General features: G+C 36.5%; 1 protein-coding gene across 2 annotated transcripts in view; it reads left to right on the plus strand.

Annotated features, from left to right (window-relative positions):
- The window catches only part of SGCD (sarcoglycan delta), a 1,642,153-nt gene that overhangs the window by 515,850 nt on the left and 1,108,365 nt on the right, over positions 1 to 17,938 (plus strand). For both annotated transcript variants that reach the window (XM_053718718.1, XM_053718720.1), the window contains one exon: positions 16,928 to 16,995. The gene's annotated coding sequence lies outside the window, so the exon portion shown is untranslated. The remainder of the gene's footprint in view (positions 1 to 16,927; positions 16,996 to 17,938) is intronic.

Genomic DNA, 17,938 nt, shown 5'->3' on the forward strand with positions numbered 1-17,938 from the left:
TGTTATCTGTGCTCCTGTGTGACGGTAGCAAGCTGATGATGGAGCTTCTATTATTGTTAATAATGAGAACTTTACATTAGAGGTGCATACTAAAGGGACATGAAAAACCCAAAAATGTTCTTTCACACTTCAGATAGAGCATATCATTTTACAGTTTATGTCAGTTATCTAATTTGTTTCAATCTCTTTGTATCCTTAGTTAAAGGTGCAGCAATGCACTACTGGGTGCTAAATGAACACATCAAGTTAGCCAATGAAAAAAGGCATGTATGTGTAGCCACCAATCAGCAGCTAGCTCCCATTAAAGCATTGCTGCTCCTGAGCCTACCTAGTGAACCTACCTAGGTATGCCAAGTGAACAATCAAATTAGATAATAGAAGTAAATTGTAAGTTGTTTAAAATGCTGAAAGAAAATTGTCCCTTTAATACATTAAATTATCATGTACAAAAAATTCAACTCTAAAAAAAATCTGGTTTAAAACAGGCAAAACAAGCTCAAAGTATAGAATGTGGAAAACACAGAAATCCTGTTAAAATGTGTTTGAAAAGGAATAGCATAATTGTTTAGTTTCATTCAAGGTATATAGAGTGGTAAAGTCTAAATAATGCATTTGAAAATGTTGTGCTCAATACGTATTTTAAATTTTTGCAATGGACTTGAGTTTGAAAACACCAAAAATGACCACAAGATTTGATTTGAGTGGATTGTCATGGAGCTCACTGTTAGCAAATTAAGTTTACTTTGCTAACAGTGTTCAAAGTGAATGTCAATTTTGATGCTACAGTGCCTGTTTTTAAAAAAGGGGCACTTTAATTCATCAAAATTTACATTTCACTCCTGTTGAGAAAAAAAAACTTACCTTTTAACTTTCACAGCAGCTCCAGCTTCCTCCGCCCGTCGCAAAGCCTCTTCCTGGGTCGAAAATGAGGAATCCAGCTTCCTCCCTGGGGGGGAAGCCGTGATTGGAGGATGACCTATCCATCATTTCTGACGTCAGAAATGCCTTGCAACGACCAGAGGAAGCTGGAGCTGCTGTGAAGATTAAAACAAGTTTTTTTTTCTCAACAGGAGTGAAATGTAAATTTTGATGAATTAAAGTGCTCCTGTTTTAAACAAATTTTTAAAAACCGGGCACTTTAGCATCAAAATTGACATTCACATTAAATTAGTTAATGCAACTCAAATTTGTCACACTACACATTATATTTAATATTGCAGAGTTCATAACATACCAATTGCACTTTTAGTTGTATATGTTACAATATTGTTTTAATCCAAGCAAGCAAAGAATAGGTGGTGTAAAAATAAATGATTAAAACAAGAATGCATAAGGTGATATATGAAACAGAGCAAATATTATTTAGACATATCATTCAAATATAATTTAAAAAAAGTATAATTGTTACCTCTGTGTGGTGAAATATCAACAGGAATGTTTTAATGTTTTATGCCCCTTGTATGGTTCAGACATTAGCTAATACATTTGAATTCACGCCAGTTATCACTTTAATAATAACATGTCTACTTAGCGTCACTCCCACCTAATATTGTATTCAGTTTGCCTCCAAGATGTGAGCAGCATGCAGTATCATTGCAAGAACGTGGCGTTATGGCTTCTGTACAAACTACTGATACACTGCTCACATAGAAGACCTTAAAGGGACATTATACACTCATTTTTTTCTTTGCATAAATGTTTTGTAGATGATCTATTTATAAAGCCCATAATTTTTTTTGTTTTTTTTTTTAAATAGCATAGTTTTGCTTATTTTTAAATAACATTGCTCTGATTTTCAGACTCCTAACCAAGCCCCAAAGTTTTATGAGAATACCATCAGCTACCTTCTCCAGCTTGCTTCCTGTTTGTGTAAAGGGTCTTTTCATATGCAAAAGAAGGGGGAGGGGGGAGTGTCTTATTTCCCTCTTGTAGTGGGCTTTCCGGCTAACTTTTCAACAGAGCTAAACTGAGAGCTTCTAAGTAAGTTTTTAAACAGTTTTATACTAGATTTTTATATTTGTATCTTTATAGTAGTGTCTATTACAGTTATATGAAAATTGGTGTATACTGTCCCTTTAACCTCTAAAGTAGGCACAATCCTGAGAGAGGTGCTTCTCCAATTTCTCTTCCGTAAAGCCTTTTTTATTTTTTTTTATTTTGGAGAGTAAATACAATTCTAAGAATCAAATAATATAATGTAAAAGTTTATCTCAAAGGACAATTAAAGGGATAGTGTACTCCAGAGTTGTAATTGTTCAAAAAGATAGATAATCCCTTTACTAGCCATTCCTCGTTTTGCATAACCAACACTCTTATATTAATATACTTTTTACCTCTGCAATTACCTTATATCTAAGCCTCTACAGACTGCCCCCATATGTTAGTTCTTTTGGACAGACCTGTGTTCAACCAATCATTGTTGGCTCATAAATAACTCCACGAGCACAATGTTATCTATATGGCACGCATGAACTAGTACTGTCTAGCTATGAACAACTATCAAAATGCACTGAGATAAGAGGCGGCCTTCAAGGGTTTAGAAATTAGCATATGAGCCTACCTAGGTTTAGCTTTCAACAAAGAATAACAATAGAACAAAGTAAATTAGATATTAAATTTAAATTGGAAAGTTGTTTAAAATTGCATGCCCTATTTGAATCATGAAAGTTTAATTTTGACTAGACTATCCCTTTAAAGCTTAATTTAGTTAGTATACAGATATCCGTGTCGTGTAGATGCTTCCTGCATCTAAATTTGCATAGAATGATAACAGGGGGGCCAGGAAAACCAAGCAATACCTTGATAAACTGAATGTGATGGCTACAATATTCCCAAATTAGCATGAACAATGCATTCTCTCCTTTGTTTGGGAAGCTAATGACGCATGATTCATATACAGGGGCCGGATAGATTTTTTTGTTAATATTGGGACTCCGGATTGTGCAGCTTCATCACACACTGTTGAGATGAACAGCCTTGATAGCTTTGCCCTTTATTGCTGATGAGACATATTTCTTTTATGCAAATAGAAAATGTCATTGACTGTGAAGTCAGAGGATATGACAGTTTCCAATATAATATAGTGGCTGAAATGTCTCCACATGGTATCGCATGCATGTCCTCTATAATATGCAATTCAAATACGATTGCGCTTCACTTCCCACATCTCCCTTTCTGTCACTAGTTAAAGATATATATTATGTGTGTTCACTCTGCATTTAACTACAGGTATTGTTTTACTTTTTTTCCATTGACTGAATTAGCCTTAGAGACAATAGCTGGTCTTCGATTCACGCCAACCCTGGTGCAAGCTTTGGCCATTCAAGTTGCAATCTATTACTATGTGTCAATTCGGACTGGAAGATTAAGCAAGTGGCCTCAGGTTTTGATACAAAGGTAGATAACTCATTAGTCTGTAGTCAATGTGAAGAGTTGGTAATCTTGTTTTTGTTGAGTTGCCATAGTATTTATTTACAGATTGACTGTTAACTGCAACGTATCACTGTGCTCAAACTCATTATGATGGTTTCCAGGTTGTTTAGTGGAAGAATTTATTTCACCGGCGGAACAGTTTGGCCTAGGCCAACTATGCCTAGGGCAGCAGAATATGGAGGAGCAGCACATTTTGAGGTGCATTTCTATGGCAAGATAGCTTCTTGCTCATATACTGTACTAATATTTTATGTAGTAAGAAATGAGTCATACATTGTTGTCTAGCTCTTGGTGCCTGAGGGAAATCTGAACTAAAATTATTGGGTGATGGGGTTTCATGAGGCAGAAACTTTTACCATCATCTAGAACAGCACAATAACTTAATACTGCTGCTCACATGGTTAAAATAAATTTGTGCATGATAGCTTAGGGAACTGCAGATGTAGGAAGAGGCTGCAATGTGACTGCTTGGACTAGAGGAAGTGGGCGTGGGTAAGTGTGCTTCGGTAGATTAGTGCCTTGGCGATGGTGTTTTTGCTTTCTTTATATTAAAATACAGGAAAACTAAGACTCTTAGATTTCTGCTCTATAAAATTGAGATACTGGCGCCTATTTATTATTGTGCGAGCGGACATGATCTGATATAGTGGATCATGTCCGCTGCACATCGATAAATGGCGACAGCATACGCTCTTGGCATTTATCATTGCACCAGCAGTGTGAACTTCTGTTGCATTACCACCCCCTGCAGATTCGTGGCCAATCGGCCGATAGCAGGGGGTGTCAATCAACCCTGATCGTATTCTTTAGACCGTTGCTTCATAACTTCTGTTTCCATAACTTCCCATTATGTTAAATAAATCTGCCAGTGGTTTTATGGAGCAGTATGTCACTCTTGGAAGTGAGGCCCTTATTTAATGGAGATCGAATGTATAGTTGCAAACCTGATGATCTAAAGCTCTCTGCTCTGGCAAAATTATCTAAGAAGTCTCTTCAGTACCGCAAGGTTGCTTAAAAAAAAAAAAAAAGGCAATAGAGTGGTTTATCTAACTATGCAGAGTTCTGGGTGTGAAGAAGAGACATATTACTATGTAATTCTTCCAACAAAATGCTACATTTTTGTCTAATTTATTTCCTTGCTGAGTTTTTGATTAATGGTAGAGCGGGAATCAGGGGGCATGCATTTGGGCAGAAGCTCACTGGAGCTCCTGTTAATGGTCGTTACCTGCCAAGTTTGGGAATAGTCTAATGTGGGTCTAGTGTAGTTTGTTGTACAGAAGCCCCATCCATAGTTTTAAAGAAATTAGGACCTAAATAAAAAAACATAACTAGGTGATCCATATACTGATGCACAGATTTCCTCAACGTCAATAAGTGAAATTCATGCCCTTCCTTAAAGGGGCACTCAAGTCAAAATTAAACTTTCAACATTCAGATAGAGCGTGCAATTTTAAACAACTTTCCATTTTACTTTCATTAACAAAATGTGCAGTCTTTTTATATTTACACTTTTTCAATCACCAGTTCCTACTGAGCATGTGCAAGAATTCACAGAATATACGTATCTGCATTTGTGATTGGCTGATGGCTGTCAGATAAAACAAGAGGAATGGAAATAGAATTTTCAGAAAAAAATCTATTATTCATTTGAAGTTCATAGATGGGGCTCCATTTATGAAGCAGCAAATGCTGCTTCTGAGGCCCATCGTTTCAGGCTCACCTGAAACAGAAGTTAAGACCGCTGCTTCATAACCTGTCCGCCTGCTCTGAGCAGGCAGACAGATATTGCCGCAACTGAACCCGATCGAGTACGATCGAGTACGATCGAGTAGGTGGTTTATGAATAAGTACGTAGGGATTTCATGAATGACTAACACTCCAAAATATGTGTAAATAACCACATAGAGCTGATTCATAGTCAAATTCAAATGCTGTGAATTTGTAGTAGTAATAATTTAAAAAATCTCTAGACTTTTATGGAGATAATTGTTGTTACTACCAGTTCATAAATTTTACAAAAATAACATACGGTTAGATTACGAGTTTTGCGTTATGAGCGGTGCGGTACTAACTTGCACGTTATTGTCACCGCTCACTTACCTACAGCGCTGGTATTACAGGTTTACAAAAACCCGGCGTTAACAGGCAAGAAGTGAGCGTAAAGCAAAATTGAGCTCCATACCGCACTCCAATACCAGCGCTGGTTGTACGTGCTCGTGCACGATTTCCCCATAGACATCAATGGGGAGAGCTGGCTGAAACATATTAACCCCTAAACCGCTGCACTCCCGCCTCGCAAACATTAGTTAAATATTATTAACCCCTAATCTGCCGTCCCTAACATCGCCGCCACCTACCTACATTTATTAATCCCTAATCTGCCGCCCCCACTATATTAAAGTTATTAACCCCTAAACCTAAGTCTAACCCTAAACCTAACACCCCCTAACTTAAATATAATTTAAATAAATCTAAATAAATATTCCTATCATTAAATAAATTATTCCTATTTAAAATAAAATACTTACCTGTAAAATAAACCCTAAGATAGCTACAATATAACTAATAGTTACATTGTAGCCAGCTTAGGATTTATTTTTATTTTACAGGCAACTTTGCATTTATTTTAACTAGGTAGAATAGTTATTAAATAGTTATTAACTATTTAATAACTACCTAGCTAAAATAAATACAAATTTACCTGTAAAATAAAACCTAAACTAAGTTACACTAACACCGAACACTACACTATAATTAAATAAATTTCCTACATGAAATACAATTAAATAAATTAAATTAAATTAGCTAAAGTACAAAAAAACCAAAACACTAAATTACAGAAAATGATAAACAAATTACAGAAATTTAAACTAATTACACCTAATCTAATAGCCCTATTAAAATAAAAAAGCCCCCCCAAAATAAGAAAAAACCCTAGCCTAAACTAAACTACCAATAGCCCTTAAAAGGGCCTTCTTTGGGGCATTGCCCCAAAGTAATCAGCTCTCTTACCTGTAAGAAAAAATACAAACAACCCCCCCAACAGTAAAACCCACCACCCACGCAACCAACCCCCCAAATAAAATACTAGCTAAAAAAACCTAAGCTCCCCATTGCCCTGAAAAGGGCATTTGGATGGGCATTGCCCTTAAAAGGGCAGTTAGTTTTTTTGCCGCCCAAACCCTAATCTAAAAAATAAAACCCACCCAATACACCCTTAAAAAAACCTAACACTATCCCCCTGAAGATCGACTTACCAGGAGATGTCTTCATTCAAGCCGGGCGAAGTGGTCCTCCAGACCAGCAGATGTCTTCATCCAAGCTGGGCAGAAGTGGTCCTCCAGACGGGCAGATGTCTTCATCCAAGCTGGGCAGTAGTGGTCCTCCAGATGGGCAGTAGTCTTCATCCAGACGGCATCTTCTATCTTCATCCATCCGGCGCGGAGCGGGTTCATCTTCAAGACATCCGACGCGAAGCATCCTCTTCATCTGACGACTAAAAACAAAATGAAGGTACCTTTAAGTGACATCATCCAAGATGGCGTCCCTTAGATTCCGATTGGCTGATAGAATTCTATCAGCCAATCAGAATTAAGGTAGAAAAAATCCTATTGGCTGATGCAATCAGCCAATAGGATTGAAGTTCAATCCTATTGACTGATCCAATCAGCCAATAGGATTGAGCTCGCATTTCTATTGGCTGTTCCAATCAGCCAATAGAATGCAAGCTCAATCCTATTGGCTGATTGGATCAGGGACAGGGAAAACGTAATTTTTTTGAGTGCAAGACTGACTTTGCGTTACAGGCTAAAATGCTTGCGTTATAGCCATACCAACAAGACTTGTGTGCGTTCCGGTTTTTACGCAGAAATGGCAATTTTTTCAGCGTTAAAACTGGAATGAAAAACTTGTAATCTAGGTGTGTGTAACTAGAGCTTTCTTGCAAACTATAAACTTAGGAATTTTAAGGGGCTTTCCATCCTTTAAGAATTAAATTCATGATCACTAATATTATAGTATTAATCAGCTCATTCTCTCTGCATTCCTCTAACTATATTACTAAGAAAAAAACGTGGTGTGCCTGAATGTCAAAATTTATTAAGAGTATTCTGTTAAGCCAATAGTTAACTTGTGTCCACAGTTGCAGAATTTTGGGACAGAACCAGAAATAATGTAGAATATCTGCCTCATCTGAACAGCATTTAGGACAAGTTTGTTTAGATCCATACCATTTACTTAAACTTGCATTTGTTATGTATGTCTTACTTATTAATTTCAAGTGTGATTCCCTCCAAGTAGTTGGCACCCATTTTTTATTACTTAACCTAAAAGTATCTTGTATCTCTGCTATGCCCAGTCTTGGGAACTCTTTTTGCCATTAATTCTTAATTTCATAAAAATGTTTTAAATTCTGAAAAGAATTAATCAGACTATAAAACATCGAAATTGAACATCTACCGGCCTTATATAGTTTAATTCTATTCCCTAAGGCTCCCAGAGACCAGTTTTGTCTATGCTTGGTTTGTAGTTCATTAATATAGTATCTAGTCTGTAGGAAGGCAAATAAATCTCTCTTGGTTAAATCAAACTGTCTAGCTATATTAGCATATGTATCTATTGACAAATTCTGTGTTAACAATTGGGTATAATTTACTCCTATTATCATTTTTTCTTCCTTCTCTTGCTATCTTTATTTGAAAAAGAAGGCATCTAAGCTAAGGAACCAGCCAGTTTTTGGTTCAGAACTCTAGACAGCACTTGTTTTTTGGTGGGTGCATTTAGCCACCAATTAGCAAGCACAACCCAGGTTGTGAACCAAAAATGGTCTGGCTTCTAAGCTTACATTCTTGCTTTTCAAATAAAGATAGCAAGAGAATAAAGAAAAAATGATAATAGGAGAAAATTATAAAGTTGCTTAAAATTGTATGCTCTATCTGAATCATGAAAGAAAAAAATTGGGTTCAGTGTCCCATTAACATGCAAATTATAAATTTCAAATTATACCAAGGAGCTAATAGTCCCTACTTGCATCAGCCCTTCAAACTACTAAAATATTTATATATTGTGTTGGTAAATCAGCTTAAAAATATATCAGCTTAAAAATATATATATATATAAGTTCATACTTATATTTTTATATACATCGCACCATCAATTATACCCCGCACTGGCATAAAAACTCAATTTCTTTCAAATAATTAATCATTGCCAAGCTTATATATAGCTCATAGCAAAATGTGGTGTATTTTATGAAGTACCAGTATAATTGGTAGTTCCTTGACATTAAAAACAAATGTAGCACTAAGTATTGGTAGAAATAGTGAGCTTGAAAGAAAGGATTATTGGAAGAGCTGATTAGAGGTGGAAGAGGTATAGTTAAAGGGACATTGCACACTAGATTGTTTTTTGCGTTAATGTTTTGTAGATGATCCATTTATATAGCCTATCTGGGTGTGTTTTTGTAAAAATGTATAGTTTTGCTTATTTTTAAATAATGTTTTGCTGATTTTCAGACTCATTACCAAGCCCCAAAGTTTTAAATGTATACTGATGTATACAGACTTCAGATTGCTTCTGTTTGTGTAATGGGCTTTTCATATGCAGATGAGGGGGGTGTCTATCAGCCTCTTTCAGTGGGTGTCCCTGCTTAACCTTATCAACAGTGCTAAATTGGGAGCTTCTAAGTACGTTTTTAATAGATTTTTTACTGGATTTTTATACCAGTATCTGTGCATATTATACTTTATAGTAGTGTCTATTACATGCATTTATATGAAAATTGGTGTATACTGTCCCTTTAATGAAGGAGGACTCATTTGGGAAGCAAGCTGTACCCACCCAGTACAGTATGTTTAAGCTTAAAGGGATAGTATACTGTAAGATTGTTTTTCCCTTAAAGTGTTTCCAATTACTTTTTTTTTTTACCAACTACAGAGTATAAAATGTATGAGAATTTGCTTTTTAAAGGGACAGTCTACTTGAAAATTGTTATTGTTTAAAAAGATAGATAATCTCTTTATTACCCATTCCCCAGTTTTGCATAACCAACACAGTTATATTAACATACATTTTATCTCTGTGATTACCTTGTATCTAAGCCTCTGCAGACTGCCCCTTATCTCAGTGCTTTTGACAAACATGCAGCTTAGCCAATCAGTGCAGACTCCTAAACTAGAACTAGTACTGTCTAACTATGAAACACTTTAAAAATGCTCTGAGCTAAGAGGCGGTTTTCAACGGTTTAGAAATCAGTTTTTTAGCCTACCTAGATTTAGCTTTTCAAAAATACCACAAAGGGAATAAAGCAAATTTGATGATAAAAGTAAATTGGAAAGTTATTTAAAATGGCATGCCCTATCTGAATCATGAGGTTTAATTTTGACTAGACTGTCCCTTTAAGGTTTATTTGTGATTATGAATTAGCTGATTTTGTGTTTTGAAGCCACAACCTAATAAAATGGGTTGAGCTTGTAGGTATAATCAGATCTCATTATGTTATCACATTGTGTACATATTATACATGCTTCTTAATCTTATATCTGTCCTTAACCAAAGACCAATACTTTGAGAGAAAAATGGAAAATTAACATTTTATTACTTAATCTCTTCTATACCCCACTGGGAGTGTAATTTCTTCTGCTGGCTATGTTTGCACAGCTTATCTGTAGCTTGGACCTAAGGCCAGAAACTTTAAGAAAAGTTGGGGATACTGCAGGCTAAATTAGCTATTTCAAATGCCAATATAAGGATAAAGAAAATACTTGTAAACAATTTAATGCACTCCTGCAGGTAAAGTGGATCATTGGGAGCAAATTAAAGGGGACAGGGGAGAACATTTTTTAGTAAACTGTCCCTTTAACTGTCTGGTAAATTTACTGGATATATGCTAAGCTGCTCCAGACACTTTTACAAATCATTTGAAAGCTGAGTGAAAGTCTCAGTGTGCATTGATATGGAATTCCATAAAATATGTTTAGAGCAAGAACAGCCCTACATACTGTAGAATAGTAGGAATTATTTACTGGGTAATTATGAATAGTTTGTAAGGATGGTTGGGTGACTGATATGAAATGAGCAGAGATGAGGGGGTGTAGTATAAAGGCTTATATTCTGTAGGGTATTGGTAGCTAGTCTACAGAATAACACATTAATGAGTGGTGAGTGTGGTGGATGAGTACGATTAAGTAACTCATGTTGGATTGGTGCGGCTCATGTGATTACAGGGCAGTTTAGATAGAGATATCTGTATTACATGTAGCACATGAGAAATGGGCTGCTTTAGTTCTTGTATGAAGAAGGAATAACGTCTCTGGATGTATTAAAGGGACATAATATTCAAACATTTTCTATGTAGTAGCTGTCCCTATCTGCCAGTGAGAAGAAGAACCCAAGCGCAGTTGTACAAATCATGCACTTCCTGTTATTTCAACGGTAAATTTAAATATCTTTTACTTAACCCTTTTTCATGCACAGAAATAGTAACATCATTTCAGTTGAGTGTGAGGAGTGACTGAGGAGATCCAGTCTTGTGGTTATGTAAAAGAAGAAGACGCTTACACTTATAGGTCAGTTTTAGAGACATTGACTATATATATATACACACAAGTAAAAAAATATACAAATAAAACTAAGTTGTCCTTGTTAAGGGTTTTCTTGGGAATGTAAAACGATGGGACATGAAAGTTCTATTTACATCATTTCTGTTTGATATGAAAATGTTTTCTAAATGATATCATTAAATCACAACATTAATTAGCAGCTAAGCCATTAACTCTATTATTATTATTTAATTATTATCTTAATGACGATGCAGTTTAATGACATCAGAACCCCTTGGTTAATGAACTTTAATGACATAATTTAATTAGATCATTACCCCTTAAGTGTAAATGTTGAGTGCGACTGTTTCCACAATCTTATTCTCTACTATGTAGGAGGCAGGGCCGGCTCTATAATTGATTCAGGGGGACCATGGGACACAGGTGGCAATTGACAGGGCTGACACATAAGGAGAGCGTAATCCAGCTACTGTTTTCTTTAAAAATAAATGACTTTCATATGGTGCTGGATATCAGCATACTCTTGTGTGAAATCTGCTGAACATTGATGTTTGAGACTGTTGACTATGGTTGGGTTTATACTATAGTGGATGGAGAGTTGGGGGCTTCATTTGAGCGTTACCTGGGAGGATTAGTCAAGCTAACTCCACATCTACCTGAGTGAGAAGCAATATTTTGTTCTCCTATTATTGTCATCATGTTCTGTTGCTTTATTCGTGTGATGTATGCACTTTATCTAAGCCAATATCTTTCCTGTAGAAAGTGATAGTTTTCTGTGTAAAATTATTTAGTTGCAGATCCTTCAATGTAGCAGGTGATCTCTGTAAAAATGGTAATCACCTGCAATATCAGCACATAAAGCATGGAATGGAAATAGCAGTTATTTCCAATGTGCAAAATGCAATTTTCTTTTGCTGGAGAGATAAGTGCTCTAATGTGTTCCTCTTTTAAAATTACACATGCACATAACCACACCCCCAGCACACATACGCATGCGCACATCCTCACAAATGAAAGAGCAAAGTAGCACATTGTCACAAACAAATGATATTCACCTTATCTTTTGGGGTAAAAAAGTTTTCCCTTGTTTCAAATTAAGGGACACAATCTGAGCTGATAACAGTAGAACATTATATTGTATTGTGGGATATAAGCACATTTGTACACTGATTGCATTAGCTTAAAGGGACATGAAACCTGAACATTTTCTTTGATGATTTAGATAGAACATACAGTTTTAAACAACTTTCAAATTTAGCTCTATAATCAAATTTGCTTTATTCTCTTGTTATTTTTTGCTGAAGGAGCAGCATTGCACTACTTAGCTGGACACATCTAGTTAGCCAATCACAAGAGACAAATGTGTGCAGGCACCAATCAGCAGTTAGCTCCCGCTAGTGTAGGATATGTGTGTATTCTTTTTAAACAAGGGATACCAAGAATGACGTGCATGTTTAATTTTGATTTTTATGTCCCTTTAATAGAACCATTAAAGTCTTTGAAATAGTCAATTGGACTGGGACCTGTATATTACCCCTTCCCTGTTATACAGAGTTGAGTATAAAACCCAATATCTATTTAAAAGAAGAAAATAAATCTTTTATTGTAGCTATTATAGACTTTCCATAGTTTTATACATTTGATTGGAAAAGTAAACTCAGGCATAGAAGCAAGGGCTTTTTTCTATTGAATATAGTACATTTTTATGAATTTAATGATTTACAATATTATGTGCTAGAAGATGACTTTGTTCCTTGTACTAATTTCAAAGCTTCACATTTTTATTTTAATTAATTAATTTCCTCTAAATGTTTGCAGCCCAATCTGACGCTAATTTATCTCTCTCCTTTAGCCTGATTTTTAAACATATCTACCCAAGCCTTGCAAGAAAATACAGAACTTATCTCAGCTGTGCCCCTGCTTTGCAAAAAGCCTGATTTTTAAACATATCTACCCAAGCCTTGCAAGAAAATACAGAACTTATCTCAGCTGTGCCCCTGCTTTGCAAAAAGCCTGATTTTTAAACATATCTACCCAAGCCTTGCAAGAAAATACAGAACTTATCTCAGCTGTGCCCCTGCTTTGCAAAAAGCCTGATTTTTAAACATATCTACCCAAGCCTTGCAAGAAAATACAGAACTTATCTCAGCTGTGCCCCTGCTTTGCAAAAAGCCTGATTTTTAAACATATCTACCCAAGCCTTGCAAGAAAATACAGAACTTATCTCAGCTGTGCCCCTGCTTTGCAAAAAGGTAGATCCTGCAAGATAGTTTCCCTCCCACCCCAGGCTCATTTCTTCCTTTATAGATAGTCTCCCACACTTATTTCATTCTCCTTAAATGACAGCTGCAACCACTGATCAGCACATCCTTCCTTCTACTTAACCCTATAGAATAAATACCCTCTCTTCCTACATATAGCTATATATCACACATCAATAGTGTATATACTTTTCATTTTTATTTTTTATCTACACACCTCATACCACTAACATGAATCCAAATATATCCTTACTGTTATTCATGATAACCCTTTTCTCACTCCAATTTGGTTCACATAATAACCGCCATAAGCACACACCTCAAACTGGAAAACAAATTATCATACATCATGGCCTGCTCTGTTGCTGTAACTTATCTGCTGAGTGCTGGTGGAGGGTTATAAAAAATAACCCTCCTACCCCCACCTCACAATATTATAAAGTATCACATTCACTATATGGCCAATCAAAAATGATTTCCAAATTCCTATTCCTTATGTTACTTGCCCTTGCAAATGACGTAGAGTCTAACCCTGGTCCCCTAACAAATTCCATTCCTAGCCTTCCAGCTAAGAAAGGCCTCTACTTTGTGCACTGTAATATCCGCAGCTTACTACCAAAAATTGATGCACTGCAAGCTTGGTGTTTACAATACAAACCCAAAATCATTGTGATCTCTGAATCGTGGCTAACCCGCAAAATACCTGACTCTGCCATTGCAATACATGGATATTCATGCCATAGAAATGATAGAGCAAAGAGAGGAGGTGGCATTGTAATTTATGTTGACAATTCCACAAAGTTCACCCCCTTACAAAAATCTAGCTCTCCTGCCACCTTTGATTTCCTTTCTGGCAAAATTGAGATCCCGTGCAGTAAATCAATCATTGTTGCAGGAATCTACCGCCCACCAAGCTCCCCTGTGCATTCCATTTCGGACATAGCACAGCTCCTTAGTGAATCCATAACTCAAAACCCAAAAAGTGAAATTTTGGTTTTTGGAGATTTTAACATCGATTGGCTGAATCCAAAAAATAACAGTTGTCGCTCGCTGTTTAAATCTTTGCATCTAACGCAATTAATCTCCTCCCCAACTCGCATAAACATCAAAAGCCATAATCATACCCTGCTCGACTGGATTCTCTCCACTTCTCCCGACCGAATCCAGGAGGCAGGTGTTCTCCCTAACAATTTCAGTGACCACTGCTTAGTGTACTGCGTGCGCAAAATAAAGGCAACTAAATCCTCTCCCAAGGTTACAATCACCAGGTCCTTCAAAAAATTTAATCTTCAATCATTTCTAAATGACATCAAGAACCTCCCCTGGCACAGATTAAACCTAATCCCAGATCTAGACTCTGCAGTTGAATTCTTTCAGTCTGAACTCCTACAAGTTTGGAATTTACATGCACCGCTGCGTAAGGTGAGAGTAAAAGGAGCACACTTGAATTGGATCACTGCTGACCTCATTCAAATGTACCAATTTCGGGATTCATTGTGGTCAAAGTTCAAGCATACTGGCTCTATGAATGATCACTGTGTATATAGAAAATGGCGAAATATATGTACTAAACAAACAAAATTGGCTAAGGCGCAATATTTCTGTGAAAATCTGAACAATAATATATGTAACCCTAGAAAGTTTTGGAAACTCATAAATAACTTACAAAATCCACCAATCCACTCCCAACCCTCTACTGTCAATGTGGATAACCAAAACCTGCAACTCCCCTTAGAAGTAGCAAATGCCTTTAACAATTATTTTGTAGGATGCTCCACCACCCTGATTGACAAACTAATAAATGGCACGCATCCTGAAGCTACAAATGTGGATCAGGCCCCACTAAAACAGCAAAGACCCAATATAGAAAAGTTCAATTTTAGACCTGTACCCTTCAATGTCATTAAGAAACACCTCGATAATTTAAAAATGAAAAACCAGTCAGGACCTGATCAAATCCCAGCAATGCTGTTGAAGCTCAGTGCGCCGGCAATTGCTAAGCCTGTTGCAACCCTAATTAACGAATCCTTGGTGTCTGGATACATACCCAAACTCTGGAAAACTGCAAGAGTAGTGCCTATTCATAAAAGTGGGGAGTTAACCTTGGTTTCTAACTATCGTCCTATATCACTGCTCCCTGTATTGTCTAAAATCCTAGAAAAATGCGTCCATACGCAATTATGCGAGTATTACCAACTTTCTAACTATCTGACCCCTGATCAATCAGGTTTCAGACCGAATCACTCCACTACAACTGCCCTCCTAAAAGTTTGCAACGACATCCAAACTGCCATGGAACAAGGAGACCTAACTGGAGCTATTTTCCTTGATTTTGCAAAGGCTTTTGACACAGGGGACCATGACCTACTACTTCTCAAACTAAAAAACTCTGGTATTGCTGATCACCCGTTAACCTGGTTTAAATCATATGTATCGGATCGATCACAATATGTCTCTGTCTCTAACATTGACTCCCTCCCTCTCCCAGTCACGTGTGGTGTTCCCCAAGGTTCCATTCTCGGCCCCCTACTATTCACATTATTTATAAATGATTTGCCTAATGTCTGCAAATCCTCAACTGTACACATGTACGCAGACGACACAGTAATCTATGCAAACAAATCTGATCTGCTGCAGCTTGAAACAGTGCTCCAAGACCAGTTCACAGAGGTAGAAAAGTGGATCTCGAAAAACAAACTCTTCCTAAACACTGACAAAACGGTCACAATGATCTTTGGAATGGGACCTAAAATACATAAATTACAAAATTCCCATCTTCGCATCAAAACAAAATCCAATTGCACGCTGACCGCAGTCCACTCTTTTAAATACTTAGGTATGTTGTTAGACCCCAATCTATCTTTTGGACTCCACATAGAAAAAATTGCCTCTAAACTTTATCCAAAACTAGGTGCCCTGTACAGAAACAAATCTTGCCTCAGCCCTACAGTAAAGGAAAAGATTGTACAGCAAATGCTGATGCCTATCTTGGATTATGGGGACATAGTATATGCACCTGCTCCGCAAACTCACCTTAATAAACTAAATACGTTATATAACTCGCTCTGCCGCTTTGTGCTACAATGTAACTACAGGACCCACCATTGTGACATGCTAAAAGAACTAAACTGGCTGTCGCTAGAATCCAGACGCACCCTCCATCTTTCCTGCCTTGTCTTTAAGAGCCTTTCTGGGAAGCTCCCACCCTACCTGAGCAGAATGCTCTCCCCTGCTATTCCCACCTCCTATAACCTCCGATCCAATAACAGCACATTATTTAGCCTGCCTCAATACAAAAAAAAAGCAGCTCGATCCTCCTTTTCCTACAGAGCGCCACAATTATGGAATGACCTCCCTCACACTTTAAAAACTTCCCCAAGCCTAAAATCCTTTAAGAGATCCCTCTATACATATCTCAAAACAGAATGCTCCTGTCATGGTTAAATATTTCATACCTGCTCTATGTTAAATGTTTGCATATAATGTGTATTTTTATTATTGTTTTTGTATTTTATTGTACCCTATTGTATCAATGCAATGTTTTGTGATCCCAGGACATACTTGAAAACGAGAGAAATCTCAATGTATCCTTCCTGGTAAAATATTTTATAAATAAAATATAAATAAATAATTAATTAATTAATTTATTTATTTATTTATTTATTTATTTTGCAGATCAGTTCCATTCTCCAAAAAAGTGACTAGTTATCATCTACCCCCCTCTACTCCTGGTCTCAATTCAGGTAACAGTGTTTAACTAACAAATCCCATATTTATGTTACAGTGAATATAGTGCAATATATGACTGTTTTCCCTCAGCCTTGCCTGCTGTTCTAATATTGTATATACAGATCTATCTCAAACCAATAAATTATTTATGGTGTTTATATTTTCTGATTTAACAATCTAAAACTGTTTATGCATGTCACATACTAATTCAACATCACTAATAATGTATTATCTCATATTAAATTCCTCTATTCCTTGTAATGCCATATCTAAGACTAACTATTACCATCTAATTTAAAACATTCTATGCTCTGCTAATCCAATATTTATGTGTGAAGCTAAACATGTCTGTGCAGTGCTAATAGACTATTCTGTAGCAATTCACTTTACAGTGTCAGGATGTCTAGCTAATATATTTTGCACTAATGTAGCAACATTTTGCAGAGGCTCTCCCGGATGGACAGGCCAGGGGACCTTTTAGGCGTTGCCCCACCTGTGTTTTGTGTTGGGGGGGTTGATGAGATGGGTAGGTCAGACGAGCATATAATATATAAAATATAATATAGATTTATTTTTTTTGAAAAAATGAATATTCTATCAGTAAATTTTAAAAATATTTGTTTTATTTTTTCACTCAGAAATATGCCAATTCAAGGTGGCAAATATAAAATTTGCCAGTGATCATGTACAGGGCCGCCACTAGAAATTTTGGGGCCCCTGACTCAACCATTGATCAGGGCCCCCCCCCCCCTCCTTTGACATGTGCAATTTTTGACCAAGTGACTAAAACGTATATGCACTTTATTCTTAATTGTCTATTTAAACTTGGAAATGTTGTAAAGGTAGTAACATACACACACACACAGACACACTCATACACTGAAACACACAAACACACTCACACATAAGGATTCACATATAGACACTCTAGCAGACACGCAAAGAAACACACTCAGA

The sequence above is a fragment of the Bombina bombina genome, chromosome 6 (genome assembly GCF_027579735.1).
Source record: "Bombina bombina isolate aBomBom1 chromosome 6, aBomBom1.pri, whole genome shotgun sequence".
Taxonomy (NCBI): Eukaryota; Metazoa; Chordata; class Amphibia; order Anura; family Bombinatoridae; genus Bombina; species Bombina bombina.